Source organism: Symphalangus syndactylus, chromosome 16 (assembly GCF_028878055.3).
Source record: "Symphalangus syndactylus isolate Jambi chromosome 16, NHGRI_mSymSyn1-v2.1_pri, whole genome shotgun sequence".
In the NCBI taxonomy this organism is placed as follows: domain Eukaryota; kingdom Metazoa; phylum Chordata; class Mammalia; order Primates; family Hylobatidae; genus Symphalangus; species Symphalangus syndactylus.
The window spans coordinates 89,559,034-89,582,626 of NC_072438.2; the positions used below are offsets into that span (position 1 = coordinate 89,559,034).

The 23,593-nt window shown below is 40.0% G+C and overlaps 1 long non-coding RNA gene across 1 annotated transcript in view; it reads right to left on the minus strand.

Annotated features, from left to right (window-relative positions):
• LOC129464703 (uncharacterized) overlaps positions 1 to 10,319 on the minus strand; it is a 34,884-nt gene extending 24,565 nt beyond the window's left edge. The window contains exon 1 of the long non-coding RNA XR_008651676.1: positions 10,246 to 10,319. This is a non-coding gene — a long non-coding RNA (uncharacterized lncRNA). The remainder of the gene's footprint in view (positions 1 to 10,245) is intronic.
• Positions 10,320 to 23,593: the final 13,274 nt, after the last annotated feature.

Sequence of the window (23,593 nt, forward strand, 5' to 3'; positions counted from 1 at the left end):
TTAGAATGGCCATCATTAAAAAAGCAGGAAACAACAGGTGCTGGAGAGGATGTGGAGAAATAGGAACACTTTTACACTGTTGGTAGGACTGTAAACTAGTTCAACCATTGTGGAAGTCAGTGTGGCGATTCCTCAGGGATCTAGAACTAGAAATACCATTTGACCCAGCCATCCCATTACTGGGTATATACCCAAAGGACTATAAATCATGCTGCTATAAAGACACATGCACACGTATGTTTATTGCGGCACTATTCACAATAGCAAAGAGTTGGAACCAACCCAAATGTCCAACAACAATAGACTGGATTAAGAAAATGTGGCACATATACACCATGGAATACTATGCAGCCATAAAAAATGACGAGTTCGTGTCCTTTGTAGGGACATGGATGAAACTGGAAAACATCATTCTCAGTAAACTATCGCAAGGACAAAAAACCAAACACCGCATGTTCTCACTCATAGGTGGGAATTGAACAATGAGAACTCATGGACACAGGAAGGGGAACATCACACTCCAGGGACTGTTGTGGGGTGGGGGGAGGGGGGGAGGACAGCATTAGGAGATATACCTAATGCTAAATGACGAGTTAATGGGTGCAGGAAATCAACATGGCACATGGATACATATGTAACAAACCTGCACATTGTGCACATGTACCCTAAAACCTAAAGTATAATAAAAAAAAAAAAAAAAAAAAAAAAATTTCAGGCCAATATCCCTGATGAACATCAATGCAAAAATCCTTAATAAAATACTGGGAAATTGAGAACAGCAGCACATCAAAAAACTTATCCAGCACAATCAAGTTGGCTTCATCCCTTGGATGCAAGGCTGGTACAACATATGCAAATCAATAAACGTAATTCATCACATAAACAGAAACAAAGACAAAAACTCATGATTGTCTCAATAGATGCAGCAAAGGCCTTTGATAAAATTAAACATCCTTTCATGTTAAAAACTCTCAATAAACTAGGTATTGATGAAACATATCTCAAAATAATAAGAACTATTTATGACAAACCCAGAGCCAATATCATATTGAATGGGAAAAAGCTAGAGCCCTCAGAAGTAATGCCACATATCTACAACTATCTGATCTTTGACAAACCTGACAAAAACAAGCAATGGGTAAAGGATTCCCTATTTAATATATGGTGCTGGGAAAACTGGCTAGCCATATGTAGAAAGCTGAAACTGGATCCCTTCCTTACACCTCATACAAAAATTAATTCAAGATGGATTAAAGACTTACATGTTAGACCTAAAACCATAAAAACCCTAGAAGAAAACCTAGGCAATACCATTCAGGACATAGGCATGGACAAGGACTTCATGTCTAAAACACCAAAAGCAATGGCAACAAAAGCCAAAATTGACAAATGGGATCTAATTAAACTAAAGAGCTTCTGCACAGCAAAAGAAACTACCATCAGAGTGAACAGGCAACCTACAAAATGGGAGAAAATTTTTGCAACCTACTCATCTGACAAAGGGCTAATATCCAGAATCTACAATGAACTCAAACAAATTTACAAGAAAAAAACAACCCCATCAAAAAGTGGGCAAAGGAAATGAACAGACACTTCTCAAAAGAAGACATTTGTGCAGCCAAAACACATGAAAAAGTGCTCATCATCACTGGCCATCAGAGAAATGCAAATCAAAACCACAATGAGATACCATCTCACACCAGTTAGAATGGCCATCATTCAAAAGTCAGGAAACAACAGGTGCTGGAGAGGACGTAGAGAAATAGCAGCACTTCTACTGTTGGTGGGACTGTAAACTAGTTCAACCATTGTGGAAGTCAGTGTGGCGATTCCTCAGGGATCTAGAACTAGAAATACCGTTTGACCCAGCCATCCCATTACTGGGTATATACCCAAAGGACTATAAATCATGCTGCTATAAAGACACATGCACACGTATGTTTATTGTGCCACTATTCACAATAGCAAAGAGTTGGAACCAACCCAAATGTCCAACAACGATAGACTGGATTAAGAAAATGTGGCACATATACACCATGGAATACTATGCGGCCATAAAAAATGATGAGTTCATGTCCTTTGTAGGGACATGGATGAAACTGGAAACCTATTGCAAGGACAAAAAACCAAACACCGCATTTTCTCACTCATAGGTGGGAATTGAACAATGAGAACACATGGAGAACACATGGACACAGGAAGGGGAACATCACACACTGGGGACTGTTGTGGGGTCGGGGAGCGGGGAGGGGGAGGGCATTAGGAGATATACCTAATGCTAAATGACGAGTTAATGGGTACAGCACACCAACATGGCACATGGATACATATGTAACAAACCTGCACATTGTGCACATGTACCCTAAAACTTAAAGTATAATAATAATAAAAGAAAAAAAAAGAAAATGGACTTTCCACAAACATGGAAATTGGCAATTTCCCCTTAGGATTGATTATATGTGAGGGAAGTAATCTATCTGAATAATGTTGAGAAATAAAAGACATTCCTGTTTAAAAAAAAAAAAGACAAATATAAGAATTCTCTGAATTTTTCTTACTACTTTTCTGTAAATTTGAAACTATTTTAAAATAAAAATGTTGGAATACAAAAAAAAAGAAATGAAAGCATTCCCTTTGAAAACCAGTACAAGACAAGGATCACTACTCCTATTCAACGTAGTATTGGAAGTTCTGGCCAGGGCAATTAGGCAAGAGAAAGAAATAAAGGGCATTCAGATAGGAAGAGAGGAAGTAAAGTTGTCTCTGTTTGCAGATGGCAATATTTTATATTTAGGAAACGCCATCATCTCAGCCCCAAAACTTCTTCAACTGATAAGCAACTGCAGCAAAGTCTCAGGATATGAAATCAATGCGCAAAAATCACAAGCATTCCTTTACACCAATAATAGGCAAGCAGAGAGCTAAATCATGAATGAACTCCCATTCACAGTCTCTACAAAGAGAATAAAATACCTGGAAATACAGGTAACAAGACATGTGAAGGACCTCTTCAAGGAGAACTACAAACCACTGCTCAAGGAAATAAGAGAGGACACAAACAAGTGGAAAAACATCCCATCCTCATGCATAGGAAGAATCAATATGAAAATGGCCATACTGCCCAAAGTAATTTATAGATTCGATACTATTCCCATCCAACTACCATTGACATTCTTCACAGAATTAGAAAAAACCTATTTTAAATTTCATGTGGAATCAAATAAGACCCTGTATAGACAAGACAATCCTAAACAAAAAGAACAAACCTGGAGGCATCATGCTACCTGGCTTCGAACTATACTACAAGGGAACAATAACCAAAACAGCATGGTACTGGTACCAAAACAGACATATAGACCAATGGAGCAGGACACAGACCTCAGAAATAACCCTATACATCTACAACCATCTGATCTTCAGCAAACCTGACAAAAACAAGCAATGGGGAAAGGATCTCCTATTCTTTGTAAATGGTAATGGTGCTGGGAAAACTGACTAGCCACATATGTTAGTTTTAATTATAAACATATGGTGGATACTCATGAACTCTTCATTTATCCCAAGAACTAAAATATGATCAATGTTTGAATCAAGTATTGATTATTCTGTCCAGAGAAGACCAAATCTATTAAATAAATTCCAATAAGATTCAGTAAAACAAAAGAACACTGACTTTAAGAAGAATAGTATTAGCATTAACAGAAAATAAAATCACATGCTCATCATTACCATTTTAAGGGCTAAATGCACCATTTTAGGTATGTAATAAAGATGCATATTTTCTGTAGAAATATTGATTTTTGTCCTTGATAATTCACACTTCATTATTTGAAACCTGTATAATCTGCACTCTACTGCACTAATAACTGCCTGTGAAGTTGGGGTATAACAATTAGGCAATAAGCAAATAAAATATAGAACAATTCATTATTATCAGTCCCTGGATAAGAATATCTCAGACTTAAACTTGCATGAGAACCTTTTAGTAATAGTTTGTGTGTGTGTGGTTTCAGAGTTTATATGTTTTCATCTGTGGGGTAAAGTGTAAGATTCATTTTCTATTTAACTTTTGGTCAAGTTGTATTCTTTCCTTTTAAACAAATCAATTCTTCCTTAGATGTAGTATACTGATTTTCTGGCTCACCTATTGTCAGTGACCTATATTTCAGATGGTTGGTATCTTAAACCATTTGAAAACTGCCAAACATTTATCGATAGAGACAAAACAAATTATCTATCTATCTATCTATCTATCTATCTATCTATCTATCTATCTACATATATAAAAATATTTAAAAAATAATTTCTTTTTGCTTAGGAGGCATTATTTTCTGATTGCCCCCATCATGTTCTTTTCTAAGCCTATTTACTTCAAGTTCTGGTATTGATTTCAGTCTTCATGAGCTGCTTACCCATATACCTATGTGATCATCTTTGTTGGTTACTGCATCCCATAGCTCTCTGTGAATTTCTTTCTAGAAATGTTTCTGATGGGTACCGATAACAGATGTATGACAACACAAATGGCTTCAAATTTGAAATCAATTCCTCTCAACATTTTTTTGGTTTATTTTCTGTACTACCCATTTCTGTATCTCATTTAATGTAATTCATTTTATATCTTCCTCACTATCCCAATTAATCATAAACTTAGAGGTCATGTGCTTAGTTCTGTGTCACCTAAATTGTCTATACAGTGACAGATGTTTGAACACAAGTCGACACAAATGGATTGAATAAATTAATGTATTCTTTCCATATAATGAGACTTGTTAAAACGAAGATTTAGTGTTCTGCACTTTGGTGCCTGTCTATGCCCAATATTCTATTCATTGTGGTCAATAAGTAGACAGCTATTGACTCAAATTGGGAAATTTTACTGTGATATGGTTTTATAAATAAGCAGTCATGTATGTCTTCATATGTCTTATAATTTTGAGAAGATCTTTCCTCCAGTATTTTTTCCTTGCTTGTTGGGATGGTTAATACTGAGTGTCAACTTGATTGGATTGAAGGATGCAAAGTATTAATCCTGGGTGTTTCTGTGAGGGTGTTGCCAAAGGAGATTAACATTTGAGTCAATGGGCTGGGGAAGGCAGACACACCCTTGATCTGGTTGGCACAATCAAATCAGCTGCCAGTGAATATAAAACAGGCAGAAAACCATGAAAAGGTGAGATTGGCCCACTCTCCCAGCCTACATTTTTCTCCTATGCTGGATGCTTCCTGCTCTAGAACATCAGACTCCACGTTCTTCAGTTTTGAGACTCAGGCTGGCTCTCCTTGGGGACAGCCTATTGTGGGACCTTATGATCATATAAATTAATACTTAATAAACTCCCCTTTATAGATAGATATATATTTATAGTTCTATCTATCTATCTATCTATCTATCTATCTATCTATCTATCTATCTCCTATTAGTTCTGTACCTCTAGGGAACCCTGACTAATACAGATTTTGGTATCAGGAGTGGTTCTAGAGGAACAGAATGTTAAAAATGGAGTTCTTTCATTGGTTTTAGGGTTTCTCGAGTTGGCTGCTTAATATGATTAGACCCAAAAATGCTAAGGATTCTATTTCTAATAATATGGAGAACACTGATAGTCCTTGGCATGAAGATTTTAGACAGTTATGCAAAATAAATGCATTTGATACTCCTGATTCACCCCTCATGAGGGGCAAGGAGTTTAGTGACTCTATACATAATACCTTTGATCATATGTGGAGAACCAAGGAACATAATGAAGCTGGTTGGTTGCTCCCAAGTTCACTGGAGAGAATGATGAAAGAAAATAATGCACTCAGGGATTCTGTCTCCCAGCTTCAAAAGCAGATACTAAGCCTCAAATCTGCTATCATTGCCCTGAGTAAAAGTCTTATCTCCAGTCGAGAAAGAGCAGAAATCATGGAGAAACAGACTTAAGTTCTTATTATGTGAGTGGCTGACCTGCAATGAAAGGTGCATGCACAACCTCGCCAGGTGTCTACTGTTAAAGTGAGGACATTGATTGGAAAAGAATGGGACCCTGCTACTTGGAGTGGGGACATCTGGGAGGACCCTGATGAGGCTGGGTACACTGAGTTTGTAAGCCCTGATGAACCTTTTTTTGCCAGAAGGAACAGCTTCCCCATCCTCAGTAGTGGCAACATCCCCTCCTCCACCCATGCTGCCATTAACCTTTCTGCCTTTGTCTGAAGAGATAAACCCTGGTGCTGCCTGAGGCAACAGCGATGACCTCTTCTGAAGCAGTTGCCAGGCAAAATAATGTTGGTTCTCCTCAGGAAGAGGAGAATCCCAACCCCCAACACCCCTGTTGGCTTTTAGACCTAAAACTAGACTAACGTTCTGGCAGGTCCGTAGAGGTGAAGTTGAGAGTGTGACCCATGAGGAGGTGGGCTACACTAGAAAAGAACTGTTTGACTTCTCTAATTTGTATAACCAGAAATCTGGAGAACAGGCATGGGAATGGATATTAAGGGTATGGGATAATGGTGGAAGGAACATAGAGTTGGATCAGGCTGAATTTATTGATTTGGGCCCACTAAGTAGGGACTCTGCATTTAATGTTGCAGCTAGGGAAGTTAGAAAAAGTTCCAATAGCTTATTTGCTTGGTTATCGAAAATATGGATTAAAAGATGGCCCACTGTGAGCGAGCTGGAAATGCCTGATTTCCCTTGGTTTAATGTAGAGGAAGAGATCTAAAGGCTGAGGGAGATTGGGACGGTGCAGTGGATTAGTCACTTTAGACCTACTCATCCCAGCTGGGAGGGTCCAGAAGATATATCCTTGACCAGTGCCTTGTGAAATAGATTTGTGAGGGCAGCACCTGCATCTCTGAAGAGCCCTGTAATTGCTCTTCTCTTTATGTCAGATCTAACAGTGGGAATCTCAGTCACGAAACTACAAAATTTAAATACAATGGGAATAATTGGATCCCGAGGTGGCAGGGGCAAAGTGGCAGCACTCAACCGTCAAAGGCAAGGTGGGCACAGCTACTACCATAATGGCCAGCAGAGGGAAAGCTGCAATCAGAATCGTCCGACTCATGTAGAGCTCTGGCACTGGCTAATTAATAACGGTGTTCCTAGAAGTGAAATTGATAGGAAGCCTGATGCATTCCTACTTAATTTATATAAGGAGAAAAACTCTAGGTCGAATGGACAAAAGATTAATTTGAATTATAAAAACAGAGAATCACAGCCCACAGCCCCTCAATTAATTTTCAGAGTAGAGCCAGTTTACAGACCCAGAATCCCTTGAACCCTGTTGTGTGCCAACCGTGTTTTGCTTTGGGAATTAGGCAGTCAGTCTCGCAACTGCTTTTCTTGTCTATCTTGTTTTGTCAGCTGACTGCTCACGGTCTAGTTTCTCTAGGAACTATTCTCAACTGAAAGAAAGTGCTTTGCCTGGTCTTATGCCTCCTTCCTGGGGGCAGCCTCTAATCAATAACTTGGTGTAGGAATAAAAAGACATGGCTTCCTTGCCTCAGTTGAAGCAAGCCAAGGAATTTCCAGCTCCAGAGCTCTCCATAATATCCAGTTGAGGCCCCCATTGAAATTTCATCACAGTTCAATCTCTCTACCTGCCCAATTCTACTCTCCTCACCTCTCCACCTGAGTAAACCACTTGTACACAAATCTCAGAGACTCGCTGTATCTGTTTTCTGGGAATCTTGTTTATTGACAGTTGGTGCCAACTTCTGTTGTCATAGGAGGCTGACTCTGAGATGAATTTTTCAAGCTATATTACCCAGTTACTGTCTGGCAGTTAAAACATTATTACTTTTGGTAGAAGCCCTTATTGGCCATGGCAGGTGGCTGTGGTGTAGACATTCAGCTTTCACTGCTGGTGACCTGGGGTGAAATACCAATGGAAGCGAAAATGCTAATGTGCACTCTATATCAGGTGTTTGATGGGCTTGGAGGAGGTAGTAATTATATGGAATAGGATGGTTATTGCTGGGAATCATCAATTCATTGAGGAAAGGTCATCAAAAGCTGAAGGTAAATAACTCCAATATAAGACAAAGCATGAAAAACAGGAGATGATGTTGTAGTACATAGAGAGACTCTTTTTTTATGAGATGGAGTTTCACTCTTGTTGCCCAGGCTGGAGTGCAATGGCACCATCTCAGCTCACCTCAACCTCCACTTCCCAGGTTCAAGTGTTTCTCCTGCCTCAGCCTCCCAAGTAGCTGGGATTACAGGTATGTGCCACCATACCGGGCTAATTTTTTTCTATTTTTAGTAGAGACGGGGTTTCACCATGTTAGCCAGGATGGTCTCGATCTACTGACCTCGTAATCCACCTGCCTTGGCCTCCCAAGGTGCTGGGATTACAGGCTTGAGCCACTGCACCCGGCCTAGAGAGACTCTTAATTCATACATCCAAAGGACAGAAAAAGATAAGGATACAGATCAGGTCTTGTTTATGACAGCAGAGAGCTCCAGAGAAAGTTGACTCCCCAACATTTGGCCATTTGGTATGCCAAGGTCAGGACACTGAATATGAAGGAGTAAGAATGTGAAGGAATGAGACCCTTATACTTGGAATAAGAACATCTGGATTGGTCCACTTAAAGCCTGGAGTCTCCAGACTTCCTTTAACTTTTTGGTCCTGCGTTAATAGCCCAGTCTTTCCTGTGATTGGCTAGAGGTCTTCCCTTTCACTGAGACATTTCAGGGGTTCCTGCTTTTCATAAGACACATATACCTCCCTCAGACTCTAATTGCACCTCCTTTATTGATATGCCTAGGAAGGTACTGCACCTACAAAGAGAGGAAAGAGACTGTATCCCACATTGCTGCAGCACCCAAACAATATGTTCTAGCAGGAGCAGGAAAAGTACATTTGGGCCCAGATGTTGAGAGTGTTGGATCAAGAGGGTTGAAGTATAAAGTTTGGTAAGGAAGAGCTATAAATAGGATTAGACATCCTGGTGGTAGGAGATGCTGTGCTCCCTGATAGCAACTGAAATAGCAGGATCTTGAACTAGTAGAGGCCACATGGCAGCTCTTATCCATCAGTTGCAAGTAGGATGATTTCATTAGAATGGTTTTCTCCTCCAAAACTCATGTGGAAATTTAATTGCTATGTATAATAGTATCGCTCTGTACCCCATAAATATGTATAATTATTACATGTCAATTAAAAATAAAATTAAGAAAATAAATTTAATAACCAATTGATGGTATTGAAAGGTGAGACATTTAACAGGTATTTAGGTCAGAAGGGCTCTGGCCTCATTAATGGACTAATGCCATGATCATGAGAGTGTTTTTTTTTGTTTTGTTTTTTTTAATGGGAGTAGTTTCAACACCTCTTACTCTCTCTCGTCCTCTTTTTGCTCTTTGACCATGTGATGTATTTTGCCATGTTAAGACATAGGAAGAAGGGCCTTATCAGTTGCTGACATCTTGATATTACTTCCCAGCCTCCAGAACTGTGAGCCAGTAGATTGATATTCATTGTAATGTACCCAGTCTGTGGCATCCTGTTATAGCAACACAAAATGGACTAAGACAGAGGGCAAAATAATCCTAATGGATAACTAGGTAAGAAAGGCAACTGGGAGTCCTGACCCAAAAAGAGCTCTGATGTACTTATGGACACCCAACAAGGGTGTTGTTCAATCTATAACCAAAAGGAACAAAGATCAGATGATCAGGTTGCAGAGAGCAGGCACCTCAATGAAAATCATGGCCCTGGAATAGTTCCTGGATCTCAGATATGGAATGGAGGAAAGTTTGGGTAAAAATGAAGAAGATAATGATTTATCCAGTTATCCCCAAAGGGACCTGCAGCCTTTACCCAGATACTCTTATATAAGGGAAACTGTCTCTATAGGTTCTAAAGGCAGCATATTCTATACTTGAAAACTGCCTCTGTCAATTTATCAAGTGACAACACAGGCTGCTAGATTTGAGTAAGTTACAAGAAACATAAAGATGCTCTAGCAGGTACAGGTAGCATTGCAAGAAGTCTTGCTACTTGATTAATACAATCCTGAACCCCTGTGATGGTAGAGGTAGCCATAGTGGAAAAAGATGTTGTGTGATTTATTCCAATTCCCAGAAGATGATCACAATGTATACATTTAGGTTGCAGGAACAAAGTATGGCACTGGTGATAGAGAATTATATAGCCCGCCCCAAAACACATGCACACACATACCTGGGATAAGGTACTAGCAAGGGTAGAGGACACAAGTAAGCTGCATAAGCAAGGGACTGAGACCCACCTCATCCACCACATCACACTTTCTCTCTACTGCAGCTCACGCCCATGGCCAAATGGAGGTTTCCTTATGAGCAGCTGATGAAAGAAGAAAAAAATGTCAAACTTGTTTAATGATGAATTTTCTGTAGATGTAAAAAATAAAAATGACCTGCCATAGTCTAGCTCCACTCAAAGTGGCCTTGAAAACAGCAGAGAGAGGAAATATTCCCTTTGACCAAGTTTCAGGTAATCATGTCATTCATTTTGAGTGAAAAGAAAGATGGCCTGAAATAAGAATTTATTTCACTTGGGGGCCAATAAGCATGGCTTGAATGGTTAGTAAGTGTCTGGGTATAAAAAATGTTGGAATATTAGGGACAAAGAGATCAATTGAGGAATCGACATCTGTGGTTAACATATAGAAGTGGGCACAAATTGTGAGGATTCTCATGTGATACATAAATTTCCAACAGATAACATCTATCATGAACAATGCACTAAAAAACCCAAGTTGATAAGATAACCAGTTGAAGTCAGTTACTTCTATCATTGGCCACACTTGGACTGGCATATAGATTGAATTATCATAGTTACAGGGATTGAGGATGTACCTAGACACAGCATGAACGCCTATTCACCGAGATGATTTACTACCACTGCTGCTGAAACTCCAAACCTACAGAAACAGAAAACCTGAGGTTCTGATATGGCACTATCCCTTGAGGAGAGCAATCATCATCTTGTTAGTGAGGTGATTATATTGATCTTCTTCCACAATGGAAAGGGTAGATGATTTATTATAACAGGAGTAAGCACATATGTTTAGTTTAGTTTGCCTTCCTACCCATAAGGCCTCAACCATCATTATTATCTGTTTATGAAATGTATTTTCAACTGATATGGGATTGCATGTTAACATTGCAGCAGACCAAGTGACACAATTTACAGCAAGAAAGTGAGGATATAGTGAGGACCAAGTGAGGTCAAAGAGATCCACTGGTTATATTATATACCCCACAACCTAAAAGCTGTTGGGAAGAGAGAATGTGCACCTGAAACCCCATCATTGACAGAGAGAGATATTATACTATGCACCTCTAGAATGTATTATGCACACAAATAAATGAGCATGTTGTGATATTATGTCTGAAATCAGAAGAGAAAGACTTATGAACCAGCAGATAGAATAGCAGTGGCCCTGCTGTGAATCGTATGTTTGTGTTCCCCCAAAATTCGTGTTTTGGCCCTAGCCCCCAACGTGATGCATTTGGAAATAGACCTCTATGGAATTAACTAAGGTTAAATGAGAGCATCAGCGTAAAGCTTTAATCTGATGAGATTGGTGTCCTTATAAAAAGAGACTCTCTCTCTGTCACTCTCTCTCTGTGTCTGTCTCTCTCTGTGTCTGTCTCTCTCTCTCTCTCTCTCCCTGTCCTTCTCTCCCTCTCTCTCCCCGTGTCCTTCTCTCCCTCTCTCTCCCCGTGTCCTTCTCTCCCTCTCTCTCCCCGTCCTTCTCTCCCTCTCTCTCCCCGTCCTTCTCTCCCTCTCTCTCCCCCTCCTTCTCTCCCTCTCTCTCCCCGTCCTTCTCTCCCTCTCTCTCCCCCTCCTTCTCCCCCTCTCTCCCTCTCCTTCTCTCCCCCTCTCTCCCCCTCCTTCTCTCCCCCTCTCTCCCCCTCCTTCTCTCCCCCTCTCTCCCCCTCCTTCTCTCCCCCTCTCTCCCCCTCCTTCTCTCCCCCTCTCTCTCCCTCCTTCTCTCTCCCTCTCTCCCCCTCCTTCTCTCCCCCTCTCTCCCCCTCCTTCTCTCCCCCTCTCTCCCCCTCCTTCTCTCCCCCTCTCTCCCCCTCCTTCTCTCCCCCTCTCTCCCCCTCCTTCTCTCCCTCTCTCTCCCCCTCCTTCTCTCCCTCTCTCTCCCCCTCCTTCTCTCCTTCCCTCCCCCCTTTCCCTACCTCTCCCCCCCTTCCCTACCTCTCCCCCCTTCTCTCCCTCTCTCCCCCTACTTCTCTCCCTCTCTCCCCCTCCCTCTCTCCCTCTCTCCCCCCCCTCCTTCTCTCCCTCTCCCCCTCCTTCTCTCCCTCTCCCCCTCCACCTCCCTCCCTCCCTCTCTCCCTCTCTTTCTCTCTTCCATATGCAAACACAGTGAGGTGACCATTTGCAAGTTGCAAAGAGGATCCTCCCCAGAATCTGAACTCTGAAAGATCCTTGATTTTGGGCATTCTAGGCTCCAAAATTGTGAGAAAATAATTTTGTTTTTCATGCCACCTAGTTTATGGTATGTTGTTATGTTATAGCAGCCTTAGCCACAAGGACTATCACTCCCAGTATCACAATTGGAAATTTGTGCTTCTTGATTATGAAACTCTTAAGATTTTCATGTCTGATATCCTGATTCTGAGGAAGAAATGCTTCCATTTGGGAATGCAATGGGAATCCTGCTACAAAATGTAAAGCTAGGGCTGCTTCTTGGCTGCGTTTGACTCCTTGTCTCAAGAGACTAGCAGACAAGGAAAGGAGGCTCCTTCCTTGAAGGGGTAATTGAGGAAAAGCTGTCATTATTCAATGGGGAAAGGGAATAAAATGTATTGCACTCAGGTAACCTACTGGTGTGTCTTTTAGCACTCACCTGTTCACTTTTGACTGTAAATGGACAAAACTGACAGGTGCACCTGGAGAAGGACAAGGTGGACAGGAAAGCATTGCCCTTGGAAATAAGGGTCTGGTTCACCACACCAGATATGTTCCCAAAGCCCTTCAAGTCCTTAAATAAAGATCTGGGAAATATAGCATGGGTAGTAGCAGACAGATGGTGAGTACCCATTGTGGCCTTAAGACCAGTTGCAGTGGGAGTGGATGTAGTTGGCCAGCTAACCTTCCTTTATTTAAGTTGTTGTAGGAAAAGAGACCAACCAGAAGCTTTTTCAAGATGGATGGAAATCACGATGAGGGGCTAAGGTCAATACTGTTGTGTATTGTCTAAAACCCACTTTAGAATGGATCAACCATTGCCCCAACTACAGGGAGTATTGCCTTAGATGGTTAAAGGTTAAGTCCTTGTCCAGGAATTAACTTTGGCCAAGGAAGCTGCCTTACCTAATGGGGTAGCCTGTGTCCAATGACAAGCCAATGGAATGGGCATACAAATCTCCTGTCCTCTTGTCTCAGTTGGGAGAATTCTAAAGGGCCTTCTAGATCCAGGTTCACAAATAGGGAATCTGAAGACATCTGCATCAGAACTCAATTTCTGCCTTGCCGAGTTTTGCTTCCCTCACCCATCATTTCCTCACCCACGATTATGACGTGGTAATAGGATTTAGGTGTTTTTCCGAAGGTGACTTCCCAATAAACTTTCCATGCACAAATCCAAGCATTTCAGGGTCAATTTCCTGGGAATGTGGCCTGCAGCTAGAACACTTAAGGTAAATACTGGTGCTGTGAGGAGTGTATATGCTTCAGGGAATGAGAAAGAACCAGTGTGGAGACAGAGATATCTGAATCTGGTTCCGAGCCTCTATTACGAGTCAGCTTTGATTTTACCCCACATACCCTTGTTCCCAGAGCTAGGCTGATGAAGCCCTCTTTCTCTGAGACGTTGTCTTGCTACAGGGACTACAGCAGGCCAGACAAGACAGAACCTATGTAAGAAAATGTGAACACAATGTGAGGACAAGATCTCAAAGAAAAGGCAGACACTGGGAACAATGTGAGGGCTTTTGACTCCAGGTCAGAGGCCAATTTTCAAATTATGTCATAAGCAGTGTGTGTGTTGACTAGGAGCAAGGAGCATAAATTTGGTCGCCTTGGGCATCTTCTTTTATGTCTCTCAGCCTCAGGAAATGGTAACAGAACTTACCAGGTAGTGCTTTTGGAAAGATTGGATGAGATGAGGCTTATAAAATGATTAGAAATATGCCTGCCATCTAGCATATGCTCAAGGGATGTTTGCTATTATTAGATGTGGGCGGTAAAGGTGATTTTTGCTAAGCTTCAGAGTATTGGGTAAAAGTTGGTTCAGTAATTTTTATCTGAAATCATATTTGTTTCTGAAGACTGGAAGTAGGACTGAATTAATAGAGGGTCAGAGTCAATTAATGGAAGAAAAAGGGATACAGCAGCAAAGAATTTATAGGACTGACATGACCCCCATAGCACTCTTGTCCTTCCTTAAGAAGTTAATCCTTTCTACTTTATAGTATAAGGATATTTATTCATTATTTTATGTTGTATACCTGTAGACTTTTTTATTCCTGAAGGCAAATATGATGCCTTACTAATCTTTATTTTCCTTGCAGTATTCTGCCTAGTGTAAATGATTATGACATGATAGTAGGATTTAATATTGCCATTTCTGTTTCCATTGTTGTAAGTCAGTTCTCTGCTTGAAAATCATCAGTGGTGTCTTAAGTACAGTTTGAGATTTGGTTTCCTTAGCCTGGTAATCAATGCCATCTATAATCTGGTTCTGATCTAAATTTCTAGATTTAATTCCCATTCATCATTTCATGCAACGTCTAACAGAGTCTAACTAAACTATTTGTTGTTTTTTGCACGTTTGTTGATTTCTTTGAGTCCTCATTTTAACAAAGCTCTTGGTTTTCCTCCCTTCCCATGGTTGTCAGCCAGTTCTTCTCTCCCCCTTCCTGTTGGCCACTCATGAAACTATTCTGCTCCATTTAAATGAGTCTAGATACTCAGATGGATTGGTTCCCACCAGGGAGAGATTGGCCTATGAATATATATAGGCTCCCTGCCTGCCTGTGTGCATCTGAGGACAAGGGTGGATGGTCCCCTGTACCAGGATGAATGCCAGCATGCTATGGATTAGGCCACTATGCTACATTGAGACATGAACTGAGGGTCAGAATGAGGATTCTGCTGTCTTTCTAATGTGAGTTTTCCTAGAGGAACATATGATGTGATCATATTGTAGATAACTACATCAACAAAACTAATATTTTGGACTTGGACTAAGTTATGAGAGAATATTGAAAAAAAAAATATATATATACACACACATATATATGCGCACATATGTATATATATTTTTTATTTTAAGCAGACAGTGTTGGTATGTAACAAATACAGTTTTATACATACTATTTAATTAGGGCTAGCAAACACATTTTGCAGCTGCTTAACAAGACAAAGTATAGAAAAAGTTACTGAGAAAAAAACACATTTTGAACTCATCTTTAACAACTATAATTCCATCTTACAAACTATCATTCAACTACATAGAAGTAATTATGTAAAGGTTTATTGAAATATTAGAGTTGGATATGATATAAATATCTACTGTTTTTGTTTGTTTTGCTATGCGCCATTCTTTCTGTCCCTTGGGTCTGTATTAATTTCTATCAAGGCCTGTACCATGTTTTTTACACTTACATATGCCCAGAAAATCTTGTAAATGTTGTTAACAAAGCTGCTTTAATATGTTCAGAAGAAAAAAATCATAAAATCACAACACTAAATTGTTAATGAGAGAGCCTTCTACAGATATAAAAAAGACAGGTGTTCCATGCACATGGATTAGAAAAGCCTATTTAAACATACTTTTGATTTCATTTTCTTTGGAAAGATCCCAGAGTAAAGGAAATAAAATCTGGTGAGATATGAATGTGAAGAGCTACAAATGGATTTGAAAAGAAACTGCACCAATTTAATTTAAACTAAATGAAAACTAAAAAATGCTATAAATGCCTAGCTATATCCTCGTAACTGATGAAATGTCTGGGTATTTGGTGACTTGAATGTAAATAGTTTGGGGAATTGAATGTAATAGTTTTGGTGAACTGGTGAATGTAAATATTTGGTGAATTGAATGTAATCATTTTCATTGGAATGACTGGTACCTGGCAGATAACAAAAATTGGGAGGTAGAAGCATCCATGAATGTAATCTGGTTCAGCGTTCTTAACTGTAACTTAATTGTAACTCAGTCACAACCTATGGTGCAACTGACAGCAGGGTTCAAGTCCTCTGTCTATTACTTAGAAGCACCTTCATGGTCCTCTCAATTCAATCTCTATGACACATATTTATTGAATATTTTGGGTCCATAAAATATGTTTGGTGACATAATAATAGGAAACCCTGAGAGATGGCTTGTGACCGCCCAGGAGTGATTCATGGAAATTAAGGGCAGGGGATGAGTCAAACTCCTGAGGTATCAGAGGCAGGACCGGACAAGAGCCCTGGGGCAAAGCTTGTCTATTCTTGCCCCATGAGTCTCTTCCCCTTGGTTTGCTCCTTCACCTTTCTCCACAGATCAGCTTTGTCTTCTCCTTCCTCGTACATGAGAGCTCTGCCATCGGTATCTATGGCAGCATGTGGTTCTTCCAGCCCTGCAATTCACCTCTACTGTCAGCTTTCATCCCTATTATGTACTCCAGTGCCCCAAGTTAATAGTTCAACAAGAATAAGGGGGAATCTGACTGGCTGGTTTAGGTCAAGTATGTATTACAAGTCTAATCAGTTATGACAAAAATAAAAGGGGCCTTCTCTGCTTATGGGGCTCACCTTTGGTGAGGGAAGTAGTGTTCTGTCCTAACTGGCTTCGTGTTGCTGTAGCAGAATACCCAAGACTGCATAATTTGTTTAAAAGAGGTTTATATAACTCATGGTTATGCAGGCTGAGAAGTTCTTAGGCATGGCCCTGGCTTCAGGCATGGGCTTTTTTGCTGTGTCACAACATGACAGAGAAGGCCAAAGGGGAGGTGGATGCATGTGAAAAGAAGAAAACTTGAGGAGTATCCCAGCTTTATAACAACCCCTTCTGGCAAGTACTAATCCAGTCCCATGAACTCATCTAGTCTTGCGAGAGTAAGAACAGCAGCAGGCCATTCATGCAAGATCTACTCCATAATCCAAACGCCTCCATGTAGGCTGAACCTCCCAACACTACCACCTTGGGAGCGAGATTTTAACATGAGTTTTTTAGGGACCAACAAACCACATCCAAACCATAGCATGTTTTCAAAAAGAGAAATATGGGCTAGGAAAACATCCCAGAAATTATTTGATACAACTCACTTTTTTTCATTCAACATGCAGTTGTCTAGGACCTAAATTGTGTGCCATGTTGTAGGGGTGAACAGGAGGGTCAACATCCCTGGCTTCACTGAGATTGCATTCTAACTTATAAGGCACCAAGATGGATGCTGAGTGAGTCTGTCAACAGGTTACATTTTCTCTGATTTCCAGGAGTTTAGTTTAGAAAGAACTCAAGTCTTGAAATCTAATAATTGAAGAGATTAAATATTCTTTATAATTTCCCATTTATGACATTACAAAGTCAAATCTATTAACACTTTTGACCCCTACAGAGTAGTATTCTAGGCACTTCATGGGATACAGAGGAAGGATAATATAGATCCTACTGACAAGGAGATTAAGCACTGCTGAGGCAATAATTTACACAGAGAACAACTATAGAGTTTAAATATGTGTGATGAAGTTTATGCTGGGAGCCATAAATGCAAAAGACACTTGGAGAAAACACAAATTTCTGTAGGCTGAGGTCACCAAGGAAAAACATAACAGGGCATGTGAAGCTTTATCTGGGATTTGCATTTGGACAGAATTTCAATATGAAGATAATTTTAAGTTAGAAGGTTTATAATCTTCTCTAGTGAACCATGAAGAAATGGATTTTTTTTCTACTAGTACTAACTGGAAACACATTAATCATGAATAAATGTGAACTATAAAGATCAAGTTGAGAAATGGATGACAAATATAGCAGATGTAGGATAACAGCCATTTGTGACACTTTAGTACATTAACGTTTCATCCTAAAGAGATTCACTTATGGATGCAGGAGGTTTACAAAGGGAAGATGATGAAAAATACTGTCATGGGCCAGTTCTGAGTGGCCACTTGTAAAGGAAGAAGTAAGTATTATTTTCCCACTGGAACAGTTGACTGTAGGACATGGGCATTAGGCAGCATTAGGCAGCATTAGAGTAAGATCCAGTAAGGGCAGTAGTATTTAGAGACCTCCAGAGAAAATGTGCTGAGATCAAAGGTATAAATAAAAGAGAACTGGGCCCTAGGAATGCAGAATTCTTATTTGCAAACAAGTCACATGTGATGATGCATTGGAAACAAAGTTTGTAAGGACTTATTTGGTCTTTGTAAAGCTTTGTTTAACGAAAAGGTCAATTTTCAAAGCAAAGTAAGCACAAATCTCATCAAGTTGGAAGCCGACTTTCCGATAATTAATCTGACCATTCAGAACAGAAACGAGATATTTTTTTTTATAAGAACTGGCTTTATTTATGCCAAAATCTACTTGAAAATGTTTTATTTTTTATTCTTCTTTAAGTGAAGTTTAGAAGAAAAATGAAAAGTGATTTTAGTGTGGTTGTGAAAGGTTATTCTCTCTGTGCCTCATCTCCTCCACTTTGTGGATATTCACTACCATCTGCAAGTCCTGAATTATATTATTTTTGGATTATATTATATAACTGTAATTTTTGCATGTATATTAAAGACCTAACCTCAGAGCCTGAAATTTTCTGCTGTAATTGCACTGAGGAATGTTTTTCAACAGTGATTTGGGTTGAAGAATTCTCAGTCAACTACCCTTTTCTTTTTCCTGAAAGAATTACTGGCCTCTTCCCAAAAGGAATTGAAGAGTCTGCTCTGTAGCCTCCCCAAGCAGTGAGACTCATAACATTTTTTTCTTCTTTTCCTTGTGTGCCTAAACTATGTTTAGGGTAAAATTGTACACATATATGTAATAAGAGGATACTGCTGTGGGAGTACTTATACTCAACTACAAATGTATACAAATACACAGAAATTTTACAAAAGAACCACAAGATCACTGATATATGTGAATTCTAGCCATGAGTTTTGAGACAGCCTCCAATGGGCTGTGTCTTTGAAAAAGGTTTTTGCTGAGAAGCAGTCTGGAGATACTAAAGTGCAGAATCCATTGGCAGAATAAGGGACCTTTCCCTTGCCTTCCTTACAAAGCCTATAGATACCTGTTAGCATATTGCAAAACACACAAATTGTGTATCAAATTTTAATGAGAAAAGTGCTAAACACAGAAGGCATGGCCATTTTTGAGTCAGGCTGGAACCGACCCAGTTGTCCCATAGACTGTTCTTTTCAGTAAACATATAAATTTTACCCTTCTAGTCTTAAAAACTTTAAACTTATGTTCGTTTTTATTTTTATTTTTATTTATTTATTTATTTTGAGACAGAGTCTTGCTCTTTAGCCCAGGCTGAATTGCCGTGGCACAATCTCGGCTCACTGCAAACTCTGCCTCCTGGCTCCTGCCTCAGCCTCCTAGGTAGCTAGGATTACAGGCATGCACCACCACACCCAGCTAATTTTTGTATTTTTAGTAGAGACAGAGTTTCGTCATGTTGGCCAGGCTGGTCTTGAACTCCTAGCCTCACGTGATCCTCCCATCTCGGCCTCCCAAAGTGCTGGGATTACAGGTGTGATTATATTTGTTTTATCTGAATTCTTTCCTCAGGAAATGACCTCGAGACCTCTCACAAAAAGTCTCAAAAAACTGAAACCAGATCATCGCATCAGATGCTGGACCCCTCATTTACCAAGATTGTTTCCTTGCCTCTCCCTAGTTCCTGTTTTCTTATACATTGTTACATTTCTCTCTTTCTATATAAACCCCTGGTTTAGTCAGGGAGATGGATTTGAGACTGAGCTCCCATCTCCTCAGCTGCAGCATCCAATTAAAGCCTTCTTCCTTGGTAATACTTGGCATCTCAGTGATTAACTTACTATGTGGCAAGCAGCAGCACTGAAACTGAACCCCTAATGTTTCAGTAACAAAGTCACGTTTTTATTAGTCTGATTTCCCACCTAGAAACCTAGTGAAATCTCTTCACTAAAGGTTTCACAGGTAGGTTTCCAACTGGGTGGTTTATCATTCCCTTTCCAAAGATACACAAACGCCATGTGCACACACACATACACATAAACAGGCATATATATATATATACCACATATATATGCACATATAAAGGTCCACATACACCCACACGTGTACACAAGAACATATATTCTGTAATCATACTGATTTATATTTCAAAACTGAAATACTACTATTATGAAAGTCATCATTTTTATGCATTAGGAAACCAGGTAAAGCTCAAATTTTACAGTATCCCATAACAACTATCACAAAATATTACTGAAAATCCTAGGGAAGATACATTTCAGATCCAAGCCCAGTGTATCTCCCTTAGCCCTCCACACACAGCAATGCAAGTGCACTACTTTCCATAGGCTTGTTTTCCATATGGGGCAGTGGTTTTGACCTCCCTCATGATTTCTTTCAGCAGTTTTCTCAGTGGCTTTAATTGCCAATTACAATATGTCATTCTCTTCCTTGAAAGACTTTTATTTCTCTCCTTTTGTCTAGAGAAAACAGTCCCCCAAACTGAAATATCTTTAGTAATCTGGCCAATTTCATCTCTCTAGTTTCGTTTCACACTTCTCTTTCTCTGCTGGCCACCTTACCATTTCCTGTTTCAGGTGAAGGGTAGAGTCAGTGGCCACTGAAGAATAAAGAGTTTTATTATATATTGAAAATATGTAATATATTTTATTGAATTTACTGAAATAACTTTGGAAAAATAACAAAGAAACTCATGCTGGGCCTTCAACTTCTGGTTCTTGGAATTCCTTAGCTGTACATTGGGCATGGACAGATAGAGTTAATTTGTTACCAAAACACCAGGGGTTTGGTCTGGGTCCTGCTGCTTGCTGCACAAAAAGCCCGTCACTGAGAAGATGTGTATTGCCAGGGAAGAAGGTTTTAATTGGGTGCTGCAGCCAAGGAGATGGGAGTTCAATTGAAACCATCTCTGAGACTAACTAAAACTAGGGGTTTATATAGCAGGGAAGAAATGTAACAATGTGTAAGAAAACAGAAACTAGTGAGAGGCCACGAAGCATTCATGATGAATGAGGGGTCTCGCATCTCGTTATATGGATATTATTATTTGGTGAGTTTCAGTTCTTTTATAATTTTTCTGAGAGGTCGGAAGTTTCTTTCCTGAAGAAAGAACTCAGAAATAAAAAATATATGTTTCATGCTTTAAGACCAGAAGGGTCAATTTCTATGTTTATCAAAACAAAATAAGAAAACTGTTGATGGGACAATTGGGTTGGTTTCAATTTTGCTCCTTCTCCCACAGTCTCCATTCTTGATTCCAATCCACTGGAGCAATAGAATCATAAAAAAAACCCTCAAAATTAAAATATATCCTATTTTGATATCACACTCATAAGTTGTAGAAATTACTTTTGAGAAACCTTGCAACCTGTTTTCCTTGGAACATTATCAACTGGAAGCCACTGCACAGGCCTCTTTGTTACCCATGGAAGAGATCCAAATTACCCTGAGTTACCAGCAACAAATCTGTACACATCTGAAGCAGCTTCAGCCCTTGCTTCCTCAGAAGAAATGATTCGACTGAGAGGCAGCATGCAGAAAAAGAGGCCCAGGTGAGCTCCAGAGCAGGAGTGGAAATGTATTAAAAAGGCTTTAGAACAGAAAAGAACTTTTTGGAAGAGACTCAATTGGGTGCATGAAAGTCCAAGAGAAGAGAAGAGAGATCAAGTGCCCTGTATAACCGTCTCCCTAGGACTTTTATAGGTGCCTCTTTCCCATGATTCTTCCCCTAGGGTGGGCTGTGTTGGGAGCAAGCCCCCCAAAATCCGGCCATAAACTGGCCCCAAAGCTGGCCATAAACAAAATCTCTGTAGCACTGTAACATGTTCATAATGGCTATAATGCCCAACTTGGAAGGTTGTGGGTATATGGGAATGAGGGCAAGGAACACCTGGCCTGCCCAGGGCAGAAAACTGTTTAAAGGCATTCTTTTTTTTTTCCTTTTTTTTTTTTTTAATTTTTTTTTATTATACTTTAAGTTCTGGGATATATGTGCAGAACGTGCAGGTTTGTTACATAGGTGTACATGTGCCATGGTGGTTTGCTGCACACATCAACCCGTCATCTGCATTAGGTATTCCTCCTAATGTTATCCCTCCCCTAGCCCCCCACCCCCGACAGGCCCCAGTGTGTGATGTTCCCCTCCCTGTGTCCATGTGTTCTCATTGTTCAACTTCCACTTATGAGTGAGAACATGTGGTGTTTGGTTTTCTTTTTTCTTTTTTTTTTTTTTAAGCCACAAACAGCATGAGTGATGTGTCTTAAGGGTGTGTTCCTGTTGCAATTAATTCGGCCCATCCTATCGTTCCCCATAAGGGATACTTTTAGTTAATTTAATATCTATAGAAAGAATGCTAATGACTGGTTTGCTGTTAATAAATATGTGAGTAAATCTCTGTTCGGGGCTTTCAGCTCTGAAGGCTGTGAGACTCCTGATTTCCCACTTCACACCTCTATATTTCTATGTACTTCACACCTCTATATTTCTATGTGTGTGTGTCTTTAATTCCTCTAGTGCCGCTGGGTTAGGGTCTCCCCTACCGAGCTGGTCTCGGCAGGCTGGCCGCATGTGCAGAGCACTCCTTACCCTCAGGAAGTGAGCATGCAGTGTGTTTAGGGAATTGTATGCATGCCCACCTGAGGCTTTCTTCCTTTTTCCAGTGGAGTGTACCTGAAAGATCATACTTCACCATTGTTGTCTCTTAATGTGCGTGCCTAGGAAGTTTCTTCTCCCTGGGCCTGCCTTTAACTAACACTTTAATGTTAACAGGTGTGGACCATCAGGAAACAGCCTCTGCCTGGAGCTGGCTGCCAACTTATCACTTTTAGAGAGGCAACGTGATAACTGCTGAATCATCACCCATATTTCTAGTGGGTGGTGCGGGGAGCCCACTTCTGCCCTGTTCATGCTGAACTACCTGTAACACCTTGATTACTGGGTATTGATAGTACAGGCAGGACATTGGAAGATAAGGAAGTCAAAGAGAAAGCCATAATAGGAGAGAAACTTTGGGGAATGTGTTGAAACCCAGAGGTGACAGAGCACAAAATAACAGGAAATGTGAGCTGAACAGAGGAAGGCCATCAGATACATGAAGATAAACATAACAGTTAAAGCATCAACTGTGAAGTAGAGACAAATTTGTAGGAGATGAGATGAATGTTAAATAAAATTATAACAGATCAAAAGGCCCAGGGAATTAATTGCATTTGTTTTCTTTGTCATTTTCTTCTTTTCATCTATTTATTTTTGTTTTATTTATCTTATTGAATTTATTCTGATCACATAATTGATAGTACTACAACTTGGATGTATGAAGTTTTGCTTTTTTCCCCCTCACAGACATGCCGTTGATTGGTGGAAAAATATATGAAATGTAGTCCAATGCAGCGAACTTAGAAACTTAAAAGGATTTTAATCAGCATAGTT